This window comes from Lissotriton vulgaris, chromosome 2_1, assembly GCF_964263255.1.
Source record: "Lissotriton vulgaris chromosome 2_1, aLisVul1.2, whole genome shotgun sequence".
NCBI classification, from domain to species: domain Eukaryota; kingdom Metazoa; phylum Chordata; class Amphibia; order Caudata; family Salamandridae; genus Lissotriton; species Lissotriton vulgaris.
In genome coordinates, this window is record NC_141687.1 from 752,494,973 (window position 1) to 752,513,073 (window position 18,101).

Below are 18,101 nucleotides of genomic sequence, written 5' to 3' on the forward strand. Positions count from 1 at the left end.
TATTAAGAGGGAAAGGGTTCCTTGCAATTAACTACATTTAAAATTATTTATATTAAAATATCCTGCTAAATACAATCTATGCCTGTATCGTGGTGATAGTTGAAACACTTGATTCAATGCAAAAGTCACTTTCTGCATTAAAATATGTGTTGGAATGTGAGGCTTGTTGTGCTAACTGGCAGCCAGTTTCATTACTCTGTGAAGACTTTAAGGGGCCTATTACGAAGAACCATTATGAGTATACAATCTACTGCAACGTTATGTATTCTAAATTGCAGTTCTCAAATCTCTGGCCGGAGATCTCCATTTCTGCCTTTCATAACTCTTTATAAAAAGCTCAACTCCAGTGGCAAAGACACTGAGATGTATAATTTGGTAGAAAATGTGGGAGGGGCTAGGGGGCGCTGTCGGAAAATGGGGTGAACTTCAAATTCGGTGGAGATAGGTGGAATTGAATGATAGGTTTAGAGGGGGCTATGCTAAAAAAAAAACACACCCACAAGTCTCTATTAGTACTATTGACAAAATAGACTTAAATGTGCTCCAACACAGGCTTAGAGTACACCAAGTTCCACAAACTGCCAACCACTACTACAACAACACACTTCCTTAAAAGTCAGAAACAAATGGAGACAGGGAATAACGCCAATACATAGGGAAACATATAACAAATAAATTACATTAAATTACATTTAAATAAACGTTTTTTACAATATTTTCTTAATTTTATTAATACATTTCTTTAAGTAAACATTTTAAACATAAATGTTTAACATATATATATATATATATATATATATATATATATATATATATATATATATATATCTTAATGATATATATATATATATATCTTAATGATATATTTTGTAAATGATAAATATATATATTTTTTAAATACAAAACTTGCACCCAAGGTTGTGACTCATTCAAAACAAATAAAACTGAAAAATAAAGGAAAATGTTAAATATGTTAACTTTTGGTGCAGATGTGTTCTCTCTGGTTAATATGGCAGTCCTAAGTGAACAGGAGTTAGAGAACTGTGTTTCAATTACTTTTAAACCGGTAATATTACTTTATATATTTAATTATCTCTGAGCAAGGATGTTATTTTTCAAAATATTCAATATAATCCTTTGTTGTATGAAGACAGTTAATGAAGATTGTAGTTGTGATGGGGAGGAAGGTGTTTTCCTTCTTTATTCATACTGTAAAGCATGTATACTATATAATTTATCTACTTGGACAAGCTTGTGGCTGGTCCTGCACCCAACCCCCCCATGAGCAGTCCATTCTCCACTGTGCATAACCTTTGCATACATTTTGCGGATGGCCATCTCACCACCCACATGGTGCTTAAGCCCCCAGAGACCCCACATCCCATTTTCAAATGTTTGTTTCCTTTTAATTTTTTTTGGGGGGGGGTTCCTGTGTGGTCCTCCCATGACACCACAAGGGGGTCCACAATGGAGCCCACAGGACCATACAGGAGTCCCTGATGAGAACTGCAAGGTAAAACCTTTTTATTTTTTTCAACCAAGTTACACCAAGACACAGACAAATACACAAGGTTGGTTACAAGGACAGAGTGTTTTTCACAAGTGTGGTAGATGTAAAGCCTGCAGATGAAGCAGTAACCAGAGAGAATTAGTAGTACCTACGGGACAAACACGTTGCATAAACAATCCCTCACATGGGGGTGTCATTGTGTGGTTTATTTAATGCAATGTCAGTGTGGTTTTCAGTATGTAGACAGTACCATATGCCCTGTGAAGAAGATAGTTCTGGAACATTATAGGGCTATTAAGAATGTAGATGTCAGATTTCTTGTTGCCAGACACTGAGAAGAGTCCATAACCAGAATGATAATTTGCTGTATGATATTGGCATTTACAGGGTCTTGAAGAATGTATGTGGAGGAGACAAGGAGAAGAGACCTTTGGATTCTGAATTTATCATCCTACTTGGAATGTGAGCTGGCATACCGTATGTCCTTACTGTTTCAAACCGAATAACCCTGTGGCAATGTCTATTCCCACCCAAACAAACTAACTGCCAAACTTCAACTTGGCCTTCAATCCCTACTTTGAAAACAGATTTTAGTAAACAAACCAAACTGAAAGCGCTTTTGTTCACAATAGAAGTGTCCCTCAGTTCTGCAAAAGAAATGTAATGACTGCTGATACCACGAACTTCAAGTAAAATACACTCACTTTAAAATATGAACCTCCCATTACACTTTGTTTACACAATTTTCAACACATCCCACACTCGAAGTCTGGCACACCTTTTTAATACGGTCTCCTCCGGGCTTCTCACATGCTATCAAACTATTTTTCTTTTAACACCAGACTTCATTCATTTGATCATCTCTGGAATAATAGGAACAGTGCCCATAATTCTCGCTCTCTTTGCGGCCATCGTACTACTAACTTTGCTTGTGAAAAATGGCTGCGCTCTCTATGGTAACAACCATGTCCGACAGAATACGCCTCTACGCGAAGCTTCATCAATACTGTAAAAAAAATTAAAAATCTTTGCGACTGCCTGCCTCTATCATATCTGCCTTGCTCCATTGAGGGTTTTTGAATTCCATTCCAGAAAATACATCCAAAGGTGAAACATTTCATCGGGATGAACCTGGTCCCTATATCCAACCCATGCCTAGTCGGGGTCAGCCTTAAACCTTACCCTTGTTCCAGTCAGGTGCAGCCAGAGAACGCCGGTTGGCACTTAACGCTTTGTGTCACTATTTTGTACCCTAAACTTGAAAATTGTATCTCTGGCACTATTCGTTGAATTTTTGTCAATTTTGTTGCATTTTTATTTATTAAAAATGTACTTTAGTTTTCTAAATTCATTTGGAATTATTCTTGTGTTGGATTTTCAGTTGATTACCATTTGAGTACTTATAAATATTTACACACTGCCTCTAAGTAAAGCCTGACTGCTTTGTGCCAAATTACCAGAAGAATAAGCATAGCCATTTTTAGTGACTTTTTGGTTCACCCTGACAAGGATTGTATTTAATGTTTGAGGTGGGTTCTCATCCCCTGCAACTAATACACCACTCTCTTACAGGGCATAGCAGCATGATACTAATGACACTTCGCAAAAACTGCAGCATAGTGGAATGACAATGATGCTTTATGACACTGAAAGCATACTGGCATTACAGCAATGGGTCTTTACTTATATTCTGATATGACATGTTTCATACCATGTCTCAGCATTGTAGATGCTGGTATATTTCATATCTGGTTCCTACTGTGATCATTGCAATGGTGCTATAGAGTTTGGAACTACCTTCTCTCTAATTCTATGTATGTCTCTCTTTCTCTCTCTCTCTTTGTACTGTCACCTGATGCCATGTACGACCTTCCAACTGCAAGATTAAATCTACAGCGGTATATATTAAGTTTTATTTTTAATACAATCATTATTAATAAGTACTGCCTTGATCTACTGCAAAGATAAATTAAATATGCTAAGTAATTTTAATTAGATAAGCCAACACCTTGAGTAAATTGCGGGCGGGGAGCATAGGGGAATGGGTCACCTCATTTTTAAATATCTTAGATTCAAAAGCACCTGCTGCAGATACCTTTGTGAATAATACTAATAATAATGTTAAGAGAACTCTGGTGATTATTGTACTGCTGGAGAGATCTTTGTTATGACCATTTACAGTTTTGGCTCATCATAAAGTAGCACTGAGGGTTAATGTGCCAGCTGCAAAGCACAGTGTGCAATATCAAGTTCTCAGATTTGTTTGTTAAGTAAATAATTCAGTGGGTAAAGATTTTGTTGTAGAGATCCCTTTGTTACTTTCAGTTCATGTGTTACAATCCTTAGCACCATATAGCACAGTGAGCTTTAAAGCAATATCAAAGAGCTGCATGCAAATTGTGAAGCATAGACTGAGAACCTTAGTGCTTTTTTCTCAAGCTTTCATTATTCTAAGGTGGTTATTAGGCATTCCTTTAGGCAGTGATACATTCTTTTCAGTTCAGATAATGCCAACAACTGCATTACATTTTAAATCCTCAACTTGTCTTTCTCCAAATCAAGCATTCTTAAGAAACAATGCCTATCAGTATGGATGATGTATGACTCCTACACCTTGTAGTCCTTGTTGTGTTATTTAATATTTCTTATAAATTGATTTACAAACTCATGTAATTCATTGTCTCTGTATAATATGTGTGTGATGGAAAGTGCTCTAACACCCTACATTGGTTGAATAGTACTATAAAAGAAATTAAATGTGAATGAGTGGCTATAGAGAGATAAAGGACACTGCTGTAGGGTCTGTACTTATTCTAAAATCATACCCACTTCTGAATGGGGCATGGGAACTACAGGATTAGCAATGTAGGAGCTCAGCCAGTTTATCATGGAGCTCCCAAACTTCCAAACTGCCAAATCTTAAATGAACATGACCCCCTGTAAGAAACGGGGTTACTGGTTGATGGAGGTGTAACTCTTCTCAGGCCAAAATCAGATTCCTTGTCAGGGTGAGGCACAAGTAAACCCCAAATTATTCTGTGCTCAATTCTCTGGTAGTTTGGCATAGAGCAGTCAGGCTGAACTTAGAGGAAATGTGTAAATTATTTATGCAGCACTTCAAACAGTATTAAAGTGAAACACAACACAAGAAAATCCTCATATCAATTTAGAAAAATATAGTAAAATGTAGTACATAATGTAAGACCAAAATGACAAAAATCCAATTATTAGAACCGGAGATATCCAGTTTTAAATATTTAAGGGGATACAGCACAAAAAATCACATGGGGCTACGTGTGGTTATCTGGTCACACCACACCGGGACAAAGTCACAAGTTCAGGCCGAACATGATGGAGCATGGGCTGACTACAGGGACCTACTTAGGCCCTCTGAACAAAGTACTTTAGTTCCTGGTTGCAGAGCATTGCAGAGTCCCGCGTTGAGGATGTTCCATGCAGAGATGATTCATAGGAGCTGCAAAGCTGTGATGCGAGGACCAGTGTAGTCATCAAGGATGTCATCAATGAGGGGCTTTCAATGTGAAGGGCTGTATCAATGATGTGTTATGCAGCAGTGGTTCCTGGATGGCTACGGATAGCAATGCGAAGTCCTGTGCTGGAGGTGAACCATGCATCGGTCCTGATGCAGAGTCTGGAGAGGTGATGTGTCTCACAGTGGCTCTGATGCAGAGTTTCCGGTCAGCAATTCAATGGCTCTAATGCGTCATTTCTGTTGGGCTGGCAAAGCACATTCAGGCCCACTTTTAATGGTCCAGGGCTGGGATGACACCACTTGGGAGGATAGAACTCAAAGCAGGCGGAGTTCAGGTGCTGGGTTCAAGGTGGTTGGCATCTTCTTTCCCCCAAGTTCTAGGCAGGAGGCCAGCTAAGCAGCCCTTGTCACTCTGGTGGTCCTCGGTTCAAGAAACAGGTCCAGTCCTTCACTCAGACAGCAGCCAACAGGGCAACAAGGCAGCAGGACAGAAGAATAGCAGTCTTTCTTGCAGAGCTTCACAGTAGTCCTTCTTCTGGGTTTCCCCAATAGGTCAAGACATGTACTGAAGCGTTAGGTCTAAGGGTCCAATATTTTCACCTGTTGCCTACTTTGCAGTAGGAGAGGGTTTTGGAGGATTCCACCCTCTACCCGAGGGTTCTGGAATTTCCGGCCTCTCTGCCATGGTCTCAGCTGGGGTCACAATAGACCAGTGGCAAACCTTTTATGGGAGTACTCAGGCAGAGTCTTTGTGATGTGAAAATGTGGTAGGTAACAACTCTCCCCCTCATCAGATCAGAGTGGTCCATCCTGCCAACACTTATCTTTCCTTTCTCTCATTATTTAGGAGCAATACACAAAGATCAACTGCCAGCTAAACTTAGTCATGTGGCCTAGGAACAGGCTGTGGGCACCAAATAGTTGTGGTAAGAAAATGACAACTTTCTAAAAGTGGCATTTCAGAATTGCGACTAAAAACCTTACCTGAACATTAAAGTGGGATTTTAATTACATTTCTTTAGATACCAAACTCGGTATTCCTACTTGCTCTCAATTGAAACCTATCATGTATTAAATGTAATCAGGTGACCCAATGTTATCCTATGGAAGAAGTAGGCCTTGGAGTAGTGAAAAATAAATGTAGGAGTTTTTCAATACCAGGACATGCTAAACCTAAAAACACATGCCAAACTTTTTAAGTACACTACACACTGCCCTCTGGACTATCAATATCCTACCCTAGGGGTGACGTATATGTATTAAAAAAGAAGGTTTTTACCTGGAAAAATATTTATTTTGCCATGTCGAAATCGCAGTTTAAACCTTCACACACAGGCTGCAATGGCAGGCCTGTGTGCGACATGGTTAAAGGGCTACTAAAGTGGGTGGCACAATAAATGCTTCAGATTCACTAGTAGCATTTCATTTACATGCCCTGGAAACATGTAGTACCAGTTTACTAGGTACTTACAAGTACATTAAATGTGACAATTTGGTGTTTAAAGGAGAGAGCACAACTTAGCACTGTTTAGCAGTGGCAAAGTGTGCAGAGTCCTAAACCCATCAAAAACTGGTTTAGAAAAAAAGGAGGATGAAAGAAGCATTTTGGGGATGACCCTGAGTAAAGGTCCAAGTCCATCACCCCTTTACCTCACCAAACCAGACTAATGGTTGATAATCAGTTTCCTGAACTTTTGTAATTCATTTCTTTTAGCAATAGGGGAACAAATACATATCTGACACTTCTCTGCTGCCCATTGTAGAAGAAAGTCCTTTAGGGATTCCTTGGAGAATATCGGTAATACCTGCCCTGAACGTTTATCCTCTCTTGTTTGTTTCTCATCAGCAGGCATAATGTCCATTTTAGGCTGTCACTTGAAGAGGCAGCATCACGGTCCTTTTCACTCAAAAGCAAACCTTCAAATGAATCCTTCAGTTTGGCCAATCAACCAAATGTTTACACCCCTCCTAGCACTTTCAAAACATGGAGACTGATAATGGAGATAACAGACCAACACTGAAAATTGTCAGCCACCTTTGGCGTAACGCAAAATGATGAGCCCCACTGCAAATCGTGAAGAGAGGCCCCTGAGTTTCCATATCATATAGATGGAAATTGGTCTTTGGTTGAATGGGGCCACCGTGAGGCTTTGAGGCCCCCTTTACACCACAAGGGCTGCTGGGACTGTTTTACGCCCCTGTCAGCATCGTGATTAATCTCCTGCAGCAGGGATGTGGAATTCTCCATTGTTTTTATATGCATTTATATTGTCAAAAAAGTCATGATTAGTATGGATCTCACGTACAGGAGCATCACCCCAGGCTCACGCACCCACACCATATTCATTTTATTTTTAAAGGCTATGCTTTGGCTCTAGGCCAAAGTAGAATCAACTGTGCAAGCCTTCTCTCCTTGTGTAAATGGCTCTAGGTTAATGATATGACTTACCATCTCATCCCAAAACCAGAGATACATTATCTTAATCATGTAAAACTAAATTAGAGACTGTGGACTTTTGTCATGCCCCTATGACCCCCTGTACCCAGACAACCTCTGCATATGATCCTCATTCATGTCACTGTCACTGATCCTCACGCAGAAGAACCCACTAAACAGGCCTAAGGTGAGCACCTTGAGTCCTATGACACTGAAAAGAGGGCAGGGAACTGGTGAAAACTACACTGTTTTCTTATTTATTCAGAACTATAAGGTTTGCCAATCAAATGTAATCTATTTCATTCACTGGTCCATAGTCCGATGGCTGATGTATCAGTTATTGCGCTTCAGCAGTAAACAGTACAGCAGTTTCACCTTCAATTGCTCGACTCAGTTGTTGAACTTCCATGGGTAAAAAATAATAGTTGTAAGCACCTGAACAGACTGTCTAAGGAGGAGAGGAGTGGAGCCCGGGTAAATATGCAAAGGGGCGCTTGGCACAGATGACGCATGGATTCTAAACCTTCGGCCATGCCTCATATGCCTGTAACCTACAAACAATATGTGTTCTATTTTTCAACCAAAGAAAGTAAGTGTGGGCTCAAAATCTGTTCAGCTCGCGGGTTTTGCGGATTTTCAGCAATTTCGCGATCCGCGAATCGCGCAAAATTGCCAAAAAATCTGCGAGTGGATTTTTTTTTTTCAGTAGAGGGTGGCATCTTTGTGGATAAATATACAGGCAGGACTCATTCTGGCACAATGCTCTTGTCACAAATATTAAACCTCAACAGGAAGCACTTACAGATATACTTAAAGAAGGTGCCCGAGTTGAAGCTCAAATTCAGTCACGCATTATGTCAGCCCAAACAACTAGTGAGCATAGACGAGACTAGGCCGGTGTGCTTCCTCCCCATATCTACCGCCTACAATTAGATGTAATCCTTGATGGAGGTCTTTGCATCCACGAGTTTCTCGAGCGCAATCCCCGTGTACTTCCTGTGACCAGGAGGCTGCTTCCTTCTCATCTGCTGCTCTGATCAGTCTCTGACCCTTTAAACAAGAGGCATGTGAACTCGCATGGAAGCCCTGCCCATTTGGCCCCACACACACTAGGGTATGCAACGTCTTTGTGCCCTATCCTCACAATGAAGGTTAGCTCACTCGAGGGACCTCTGTGCCTTTCAGGGCGGTGGCAAAATTACAGACACACGTGGTCACTGGAGACAACTCTTATGGCCCTTGACGCAGCTGTGGTGTAGCAAAAGCACTATACATTTACCCAACGAGGTAGCACTTACTGATTAGACAGTAGAAAGTACTCCAGTTGAGTAGAGGTATGGCACAACACAGTGGCATCTTCGTGGATAAATATGCAGGCAGGACTCATTCTGGCATGATGCTCCTGTGCCTGAGTTGAATCTCAAATTCAGTAAGCATTATAATCAGCCCAAACAACTAGTGAGCATGGTTGAGACTAGACAGGTGTGCTTCCTCCCCATATCTACCGCCTACAATTAGATGTAATCCTTAATGGAGTTTTTTTGCATCCACGAGTTTCTCGAGCGTAATCCCTATGTACTTCCTGTGACGGGGAGGCTGCTTCCTTCTCATCTGCTGCTCTGATCAGTCTCTGACCCTTTATAAACAAGAGGCATGTGAACTCGCATGGAAGCCCAGCCCGTTTGGTCCCGCCACACACACACTAGGCTACACAACATCACATTATTGCAAATGGCAAAAAAATCTGCGAGTTCATGGGAAAATCCGCGAATTCGCAGATTTTTTTGCCATTTTGCGCGAATTTGCGGACCCCGGAACCGCAAAATTCAACAATACTTAAAAGACACTATAGAAATTCTCTCCAGCTAAGGTTGTGTTTCAGGTTAAGGTAAGACATATGCCTGCAGTTTTAGAAAAAATGGAGCATGTTTCTGAGATATCAGTGTACTGATTATATATTATGATAACTTACTTTTAGAAACATGAATGATACAGGGATCAAGACATGTCCATCCAACAAATACATGATAGGATGAACAATATGAAATAAGGTAATTCTTTTTGTGACTATAGCTTCTTGAATAGAGATTAACACTACTCAGGGGGGAGAGGGGCCGCCATGACCTTTCATCTTCCATCTCCGATATAACAGAATTGGGAGAATGGATGAGATTGAGATAAAGGAGATAATTATGAACAGTCCATCTGCTAGAATAAAATAGAAAAGTGCGAATGCTTTTTTTGAAAATTGATGTATTATAGAAGCAAGGAGGATACTAGGCTCTGATCGGTTTTAGGAAAATATAATTTAGGATGGTTGCATACTTTACGTTGGGAATAAGTTAAGTTTGTTATCCGTAACGCTTTGCTTAATACAATTTGACAATGTAAATTGATAAGTATGAGACAGTTTGATTGACCTATTGTATAAGAACTGTTTAATTGTATCTGCCTACAGGAGTTACGAGAAACTGGCAACCAATCAGTGCCTTTAATAAGAGAGACGCATTTTATTGTCTTGAAAAAGATGGAACATTAATCTTAACCATCGAACCGCGTCAACGCTACATTTCACACAATCAAGGGAAAACAGCTCATCCTATAGATAAAAAACTATAAGTATACCTAGGATCAGCAAAGAAAACGTGTCAACCCAGATGTGTGACCTCATGACAAAATACACTGTCTGTTTTTGTCTCTCTGTTATCTGTCTGTCAGTATACATTCTCTGTAGTTGGGGTATAGAAAAGTTTCCCATTTTTTAACAAAAGTGTATATATTTTTGTTTTTAACCTTCTTTTGATGAGATATTGTTTCATAAAATGCAAAAATATTGTATGTGCTTTCAATATTGGAAATGGTTTTTAGATAGTCATATGATGAATGTTTAGTACTATAGTGTTTGATGTCCTATAAAAATAAAATACCAGTTTTTCCTTACCTTTGTGTGAATGCAGCTTTATTAGGAATGTGCAAGTTCTAACACATGGGCTGTAGTACCTGCAGGCGCTATATAGATTAATCTTGAGGTGTATATGTTCACCAAGGGAACTTTACTTTCTACTTGTTAGCAGTGTCAAAAAGCCATGGATGATGCTGGGAATGCCCCCAGCAACACCCATTGCCTGCCCCTTTAAAGCAGAAAACTGCGTTAAAGGGAGCTATATTTACGAGGCAGCATTAAACCCAAAAAAGTGGCTTATTGCTGCCAGGTAAATTTTGAGCAACGTCCTGTGCCATAAAACGTCACAAAAAGTGACATACCGGTGGTGCAATGGGCCTCATAAATGAGGCCCATCGTCTCCAATATTGGAAACACTGATCAAAAAATTTGCTGCTGACATCTGCCTGTAACCTACAAACAATATGTATAAGCCCCGGCCCCCTTTCATCTTTCCCCTGATGATAAATAGCATAGCAATAAATTGGGAACCAGCATCAGCTTCCATTTATAGTGCTATGATGCAGCAACATGGTTTTGCAAAATGCTACATTAAAAATGAAATACTATTATTATATATTTTTTCAGATTCAATATAGATAGAGGGTCTGATCTCTCTCAAATAATGAGATAAGATATGATATAGAAGAATCTCCCTGTAATGCACATAAGGCAATAAGCATTTGATTCTGCATTTAATCAATCAATCATTCAATCAGATTTGTAAAGCATGTCTACACACCCGTGAGGGTCTCAAGGAGCTGTGGCGGGGATGCAAAAGGGGGTAAAGGGGGTGGCGGGGAGAGGGTTGCTGCTGATAGGTCTGTGCTCTGGTGTTCAGTCGAAGAGCCAGGTCTTGAGATCTTTCCGGCTTTGACCAGCGACAGGGATTGTCTGAGGTGGATACACAGGGTGTTCTAAGTCTTGGTGGTAAGGTAGGAGAAGGATCTTCCTCTGGTTCTTGTCTTGTGGATTTGAGGAATGGTGGCCAGGGCCAACTGGGCGGAGCGGAGGTGTCTGGTGGGGATTTGGAATGAGAGGCAGTGGTTCAGGTAAGCTGGACCTGCGTCATGGAAGACTTTGTAGGCATGCATGAGGAACTTAAAGGAGATATTTTTGTTGACTGGGAGCCAGTGGAGTTCTAAGAGGTGTTTGGAGATGTGGCTGCGGCAAGGGCTGTCGAGGACCAGGCTGGCTGTAGCATTTTAAATGTTCTGAAAGACGTGTGAAATACTTCAGAAAGCATGACACTGCAGGATAGTACTCAGACATTTTAGAAACTTGTGCTACATGTCAATGCCAGAGGGTGCAGCCTCATGTCCTCAACACATCAACCAGGCTTTGCCTTTTAAGGCACCACTGTTGCTGACTCAAAAACGAGTTTCTTTCCAGCCTTAGACCTCTGCACTGTCTTTTCCTTCTCTTGATTCTTCCTTATGTTCCTATGCCTACTGTGAATTAAAACTTACAAGTTCCTTATAACTCACTAAAGGAAAACTGGAGTATTATTATTATTATTATTATTATTATTATTATTATTATTATTATTATTATTATTATTATTATTATTATTAGTTTTATTAATATTAGTATTACTGCTGTCAATATTGTTATTCTTATTATTAGATCCGGATTCACAGTTGACTAAAATAAGAATATTTTACTGAAATCACATGTTGTTTCAAGTGGATTCACCCGTGTGTGAACCCAGGGCAGTTATACCACTGCCTTACTCCCAACGGCAAACATCTTTCCCATATTCAATAGCTAATGATGCTCTTTATTATTCCACTCTATGTCGGGTAGTGTAAACCTCTGTTCAATGTCTCTCTGTGCTGAGCTTGCCCTGGTGGTTTTCACCACTATATTTAGTGATTCTCGTTAAAATGGGAAATGACAAGCACAACTGGATTTTACACTTGTTGCATCAATCTCATGCTCTGTGTTACCACCATCTTATCAGTGGTAGTAAATGGAGGAAACTAATTTCGCCCCATGTATATTCTACTGTGGTAGGTGCAAGTGTAAAAACATGTGCAATAAGTGTCTGTGCCAATTTGTTTACTTTCTGGAGACCTAAAAAAAAACATTTGAGGAAGTCCTCATCGAAAATGTTACTAAAATGCATTGATAAGATATTTTATCCAAAAATCCAAACAATTACATTTTGTCTGTATGCTTTCTACTAGCAGCCCGCCCCAGCGTTGCCTGGGGCAGAAGGGGGCTGGGGGCAGCATTTCAGGCTTGCGTGCACTCCCGCCCCGCCCCGGCCCCCGCCCGCCACGACATTGTCTGTGTCCCGGACAATGTCGTGGCGGGCGGGGGCCGGGGCAGGAGTGCATGCAAGCCTGAAATGCTGTCCCAAGACCCTGAGACTTACCGCAGTTGTTCAGGCCCAACCTCCCGCACCGGCTCCCTCCCGTCCCCTGTCCCAGAGTCTTGCCTGAGCCGCCCCTCCTCCCCGAGCTCCTCACTTCACCGCTGCTCCTTCTCGCAAGCCTGAAATGCTGCCCCCAGACCCTGAGCCTTACCGCAGTTGTTTCGGGCCAACCTCCCGCACCGGCTCCCTCCCGTCCCGTGTCCCAGAGCCTTACCTGAGCCGCCGCTCCTCCCCGAGCTCCTCACTTCACCGCCGCTCCTCCTCGTCATCACGTACGTTGCGGCCAGCGCTACGTCGTGGCCGTCAGCGTCGCGGCTGGCGCTACTTTCAGGGACTACTTTTTTTTAAAGTTATATTTTTTAATTTACGTTTTTTTTTTATTTTCTATAGCCTACGTCTATCTGCACACCCTGAGGATTACAATAATGTATTGGGTGTGTGGATTGGCGCTGTGGTTCCCGAGTTTACCTTGCCAAAAGGTTTGTGTTCTCTCTTTATAATAGTAGTATAGATAGAAATCAGCCATACTGAAAAATGTAATACATTTTTTGACACCAAAAGGTCAAAAGTCTAATCAGTTGAACCGAGATATGCACTTTTAAAAATTGAGGTACAAATAGTGCTTAAAAGCATAAAGTGCCAATTGTAATTATCTGGCCATGCCACACCAAGACAAAGTCACAAATTCAGGCCAACCTCAATGGAGTGCAGGCCAGATAAAGGTACCAAGTTAGGCCCACTGAACAAAGTATGTTAAATCCTAGTTGTGGAACATCGCAAGATCCTGTGTTGAGGATGTTTCATGCAGCAGCTGTTCCAATGAGCTGTGGTTCTGAAGAGCTACATGTTCCTGCATCGGGCATGCTTCACCCTCCGGTATGTGGATTTTCATGCCTCCCCATCTTAGTTCAAACTTGTCTGGGGACCCAAAAGCCCAGTGTGGAACCCTCTGTGAGTGTGGTGAGGCAGAGTTTGTGTGGTAGGTGACAACTCCTCCCTCTCCTCAAGTAAGAGATGTTCTGTTCTACCAACACATATGTTATAATCTTCCTATCTGATCTCTACCCTTTCCTTCCCCCTGTCCCACTTCTCCCTTTGGTTGCTCCCTAGAACGTTTGTGTGAAGGCTGTCTTAGAATGTTGACAGTGCTTCTCGGAGTATGACCTGGCGCATGCAGCTGGGGGTGCGTCCTTAGAGTTGTACAGATAAACTTTGAACAGGAACTTACCTCTGGTATGGACTCTATTTACCACACTTTGTATTTCCCCTTTGTCTGACTGTCTGGGAGTAATAGAGAAAGGTCAACTACAAGCTACCAAGTCATGTGACCCAGAATACAGGCTGAAGATCCTAATTGGTTGAGGCAAGAAAATGGAAACTTTCTGAACGTGAGATATTCAGAATAGTGACTTAAAATTCAACTTTACCAATAAAGAGGGTTTTTAATTTAAATTCTTTAGAGACCAAACTTTACTGGTCCTGGGTGGAGTTCTACTCCGCGGAACTCCGCAAAGTGCCGCAAAAACTCTGTCGCGCTCCACGCAGTACCCCCAGTAACAAATTCTATTAAGTTGCACTGCTCGTACTGATTTTAAGTACAGGGAGTTTGTCCTGCACTGTAAAATCAGTGCAAACGGCACTCCGCATCACGCCAGAGGGCGCTGCAGCTTTCTGCCACTCGAGCAAATATTCTATTCGAGGGGCAGCTTTCTCAAAGCGAATTGCAGATTTCTTAATGCGAGCCGCTCATGCGTGTAGCGACTGCCATCATTCAGAAATCTCAACAGGAGGAGGTCTACCACACTATTTTTTCACATGAGCACTTGCCAACTTAACGATAGCAAGCCGCACAAGAGAAAAAACTCCTCTCTGTGTCACTTTGCAGAGTTTTGTGGAACTCCGTACTTTGCGAGGAGATCGGAGTGGGCAAAACTGTGCAAACGCTGCTGGCAGAGTTGAATTCTTCACCCACCCCTAGACATTACTACCTGCTCCCAATTGAAGTTGATCACTTGTTATTGTAATAAGATAACCACAGGTCATTTGGGATAAGCAGGCTTTGCAGTAGTCAAAAATTAATTTGAGTTTTTTACTACCAGGAAATGTAAAAGTAAAAAATGCATGTTGAACATTTCAAATACACTGCTCCCTGCTCTATGGGCAGTTTAGGGCCTACCCTAAAGGTGACATATATATGTTTTAGGTCTCATAAAAGGGTTAGTTTGTCAGGCCGAATGGCAGTTTAAAACTTCATACACACAGTCTGCAATGAGAGCCTGGCACAATGATTATTGCAGACCCACTAGTAACATTCAATTTACAAGCCATGGGTACATGAAGCACCCCTTCACTAGGGACTTAAAAGTAAATTAAATGTGCCAATTGGGTGTAAGCCAATTTCACCATGTTTAAAGGAGAGAGAACAATCACCTTAGCACTGATAAGCATTGGTAAAGTATGTCCTAAAGGCAACAAAACTGGTACAGAACACAGGAGGGTGAAGGCAAAAAGTTTAGGTATGACCCTGCCAGAGGGCCAAGTCCAAAAATGATTACTTATGTTATTCCAAGAGAAAAAAATCAGAATGGGGGGTACAGTAAAGGCCTCGGCCTTTGCCAGTCACAGTGTTAAAGAGGCTCCACTTTAAAGAGCACCGCATTACAATGAACTAACAGTCCACAAACCAGCTTCCTATTTTATCACTCTTATCATTTGCTTTTCTTTGACTCTGTACAGTGCTATTATGGCTTTTGGCTTGCACTATAGACATATCCCATACATATTCAGAGTCCTAATCCCTGATGCGTGTGTCTGTATTTTCCGACCCCTGCCACAAACCTGTTTGTTCTGGGGTCAGGTCAAGCTTACAGGAATTTAACAGGGTAAATAGTTCTTTATTTACTGAAGCATACACAGTTTGAGAGGGAAGCAATACAATCTGCATGTTATTCCCCAAAAACGCTGAATGGGTGCTTTTTATATCACACCTGTTGGAGCTGAATGTTTTCAGGTGTGATAAATGGCCCCTACTCCTCTGACACATTCATAATGAGGGCCACTGTCACGTCCCATTACAGTGTGATCCTAAATACAAGCGTTTATCTTCGACCTCCAGTTTTAAATTAAATTGATACACTAGTTTAGGTAGGATAGACCACTAAACTCCCCTTTGTAAGACTGGCTGTAGCAGGATACAGAAGGACAGATGCAGGGTGTGTGTCATTTTTTGATGTATGAGGTTTCAGCAGGCCGAGCAGGAGAGCAGTGACCCAGTGCGGTAGATGTGTGTAATCCTATTACACCAGGTGACAGGTCCACTTCATAAGAGGAGAGTTTAGCTGAACCTGTAAATATAAAACAGTTACAGGGGAAGCAGACAGACGCGGCCTCCTGAACCCGAACGTGGCTTTGACAGATCGATCGACTGATTGTGATGATGTGTGAGGAACTCACTGCAGAAAAATGCAGCCTCCGGCATCTCAACAAAGCGCTGAATAATATGGCACACGCAGAACAACAAATCACTGATTAACACAGGCCACACAAAGACACCTCCGACCTACCTGGTGCAATCTCCAGGTGGTGTTTGTTTGTTTTATTTTTAAGCAGTTATGCGTAGAGCTTGGCTCATGATGAAAGGTATTCCTTCGGATGGCAAGTGATTTTCAAAAGGTCACTGTTTAAGTTTAGTTTTACTTCAATTAATTTCAATTAAGAAAGCGTCATGTAAATGGAGGAAAACACCTCAGCCTAGATGCTTCCTCGCATAGTATGCTTGTTTGGGTTGTAGAGTAGCTGGGTATCCGGCAGATCGAAGAGCATAACATTTTTTGTTTAACTAAAGTAAGCACTTAACACCAAGAAGAAAGACCTTCTTGTTCATGCTGACAACAGTCATTAATTGCTCATATGCCTTGGCTCAGAATAAATTGCCCTCTGAAGTAAAATAGTCTGTATACAGACTCACGCTACGATTAAATCTGGTGACGAAGGCCAGAAAAGCCCATAATTTTAAAAAAAGGACAAGGACCTATAGATGTTCTTAGGAGTCCGCGTACTCCATAGGGTTTTCAGAGTCAGGGGTGGTTCCTCCATTAGGGCAGAGATGCGCCGCCCACTGCTTTCTCGCATTGTGAGAAGCAGAAACATAAAATTTTATTTTAAATAGCATTTTATGTTTCTGCTTCTCGCGCTGCGTGAAAGCAGAAGGGTATGCCTTCTTTGGGGTGGGCGGGTCGGGGAGGAGTGGCTTGTCCAATGCTGTGGGCCCTGACTGTTTGGTCGGTCCTCTCAGTCATGCACATTCTGCATTTTCTCTATGTAGGCTGCATGAAGCCTGCATAGAGAAAATGGCCTCCCCAAAGGTGCCCGCTGGGCGCTGTCCCCACCAATCACAACTCTGTCATTGCAGTGCTGTGATTGGCTTAGGGGAAGGGAGGGAGGCTGCCTTCTTCCTGTTCCTGTCGGAGGCAGGAGAACAGGGAATCAGCAGGAAAATGTGGGATTGGGCCAGGAGTGGAGGCGGTGCAGGACCCAGTAAGGTGATTGTGTTGAATCTGCCTCACTCCTCTTTCTTTGACAGCCCTACATTCCTCTTTCTTCCACAGCCCTACACGTCCAGTCTCGTTACCTAATGTTTGTAGATTGTTTTACATCTGGTTATTTCTCCCTTTTCTTCTTTTTTTAATATAATTTTCTTCTTACTTTCTCTCTTTTCTGTTTTTCTTGCTCTCAGTCAAAGCCTGACAAGAGCATTTATTGATGGTGTCTAGATAGACAAATCACACATCCACAGTTTTGTTCAAATGATTCCAATATAAATATGCAGATTCCTCTACAACCACTCATTACCCAGGAGACGTACCGAGCGCAATAAGTCCAGTGGTACAATAGAACACAAGACAGACTTATTTTTATAAACAAAAGAATATTGCACCACATATACAACTGAAAACAAGCTCTATGTAAAACAGATTAGATACAACTAAAAGCACATACCAAGCACACTGGTCTTCACCTTGCAGAGGGAGTTAACAATTTGTAACAAAAGATTAAGAAAGGTGTGGGAAATTTGCCCTTTCTGCATAGCCACTCAATTTTTAAATTTTCTGGTCCTGTTGTATAACAGAGACACTCATGGCTAAACCATGCGGGCATTTACTATGCAGCCCGGAACACAAATGACTCTTAACCACCCATTCCTTTACCACCCATGCCTTTACAACACATTTTCATTTTTAAGGGCATGAATGGTAAGGGGGAATCTATGGTTAAGGTTCACCCCTACTCCACCCCCGCCCCACTGCCCTAGGCCCTTTTATTTGAATCCCTTACCACGTC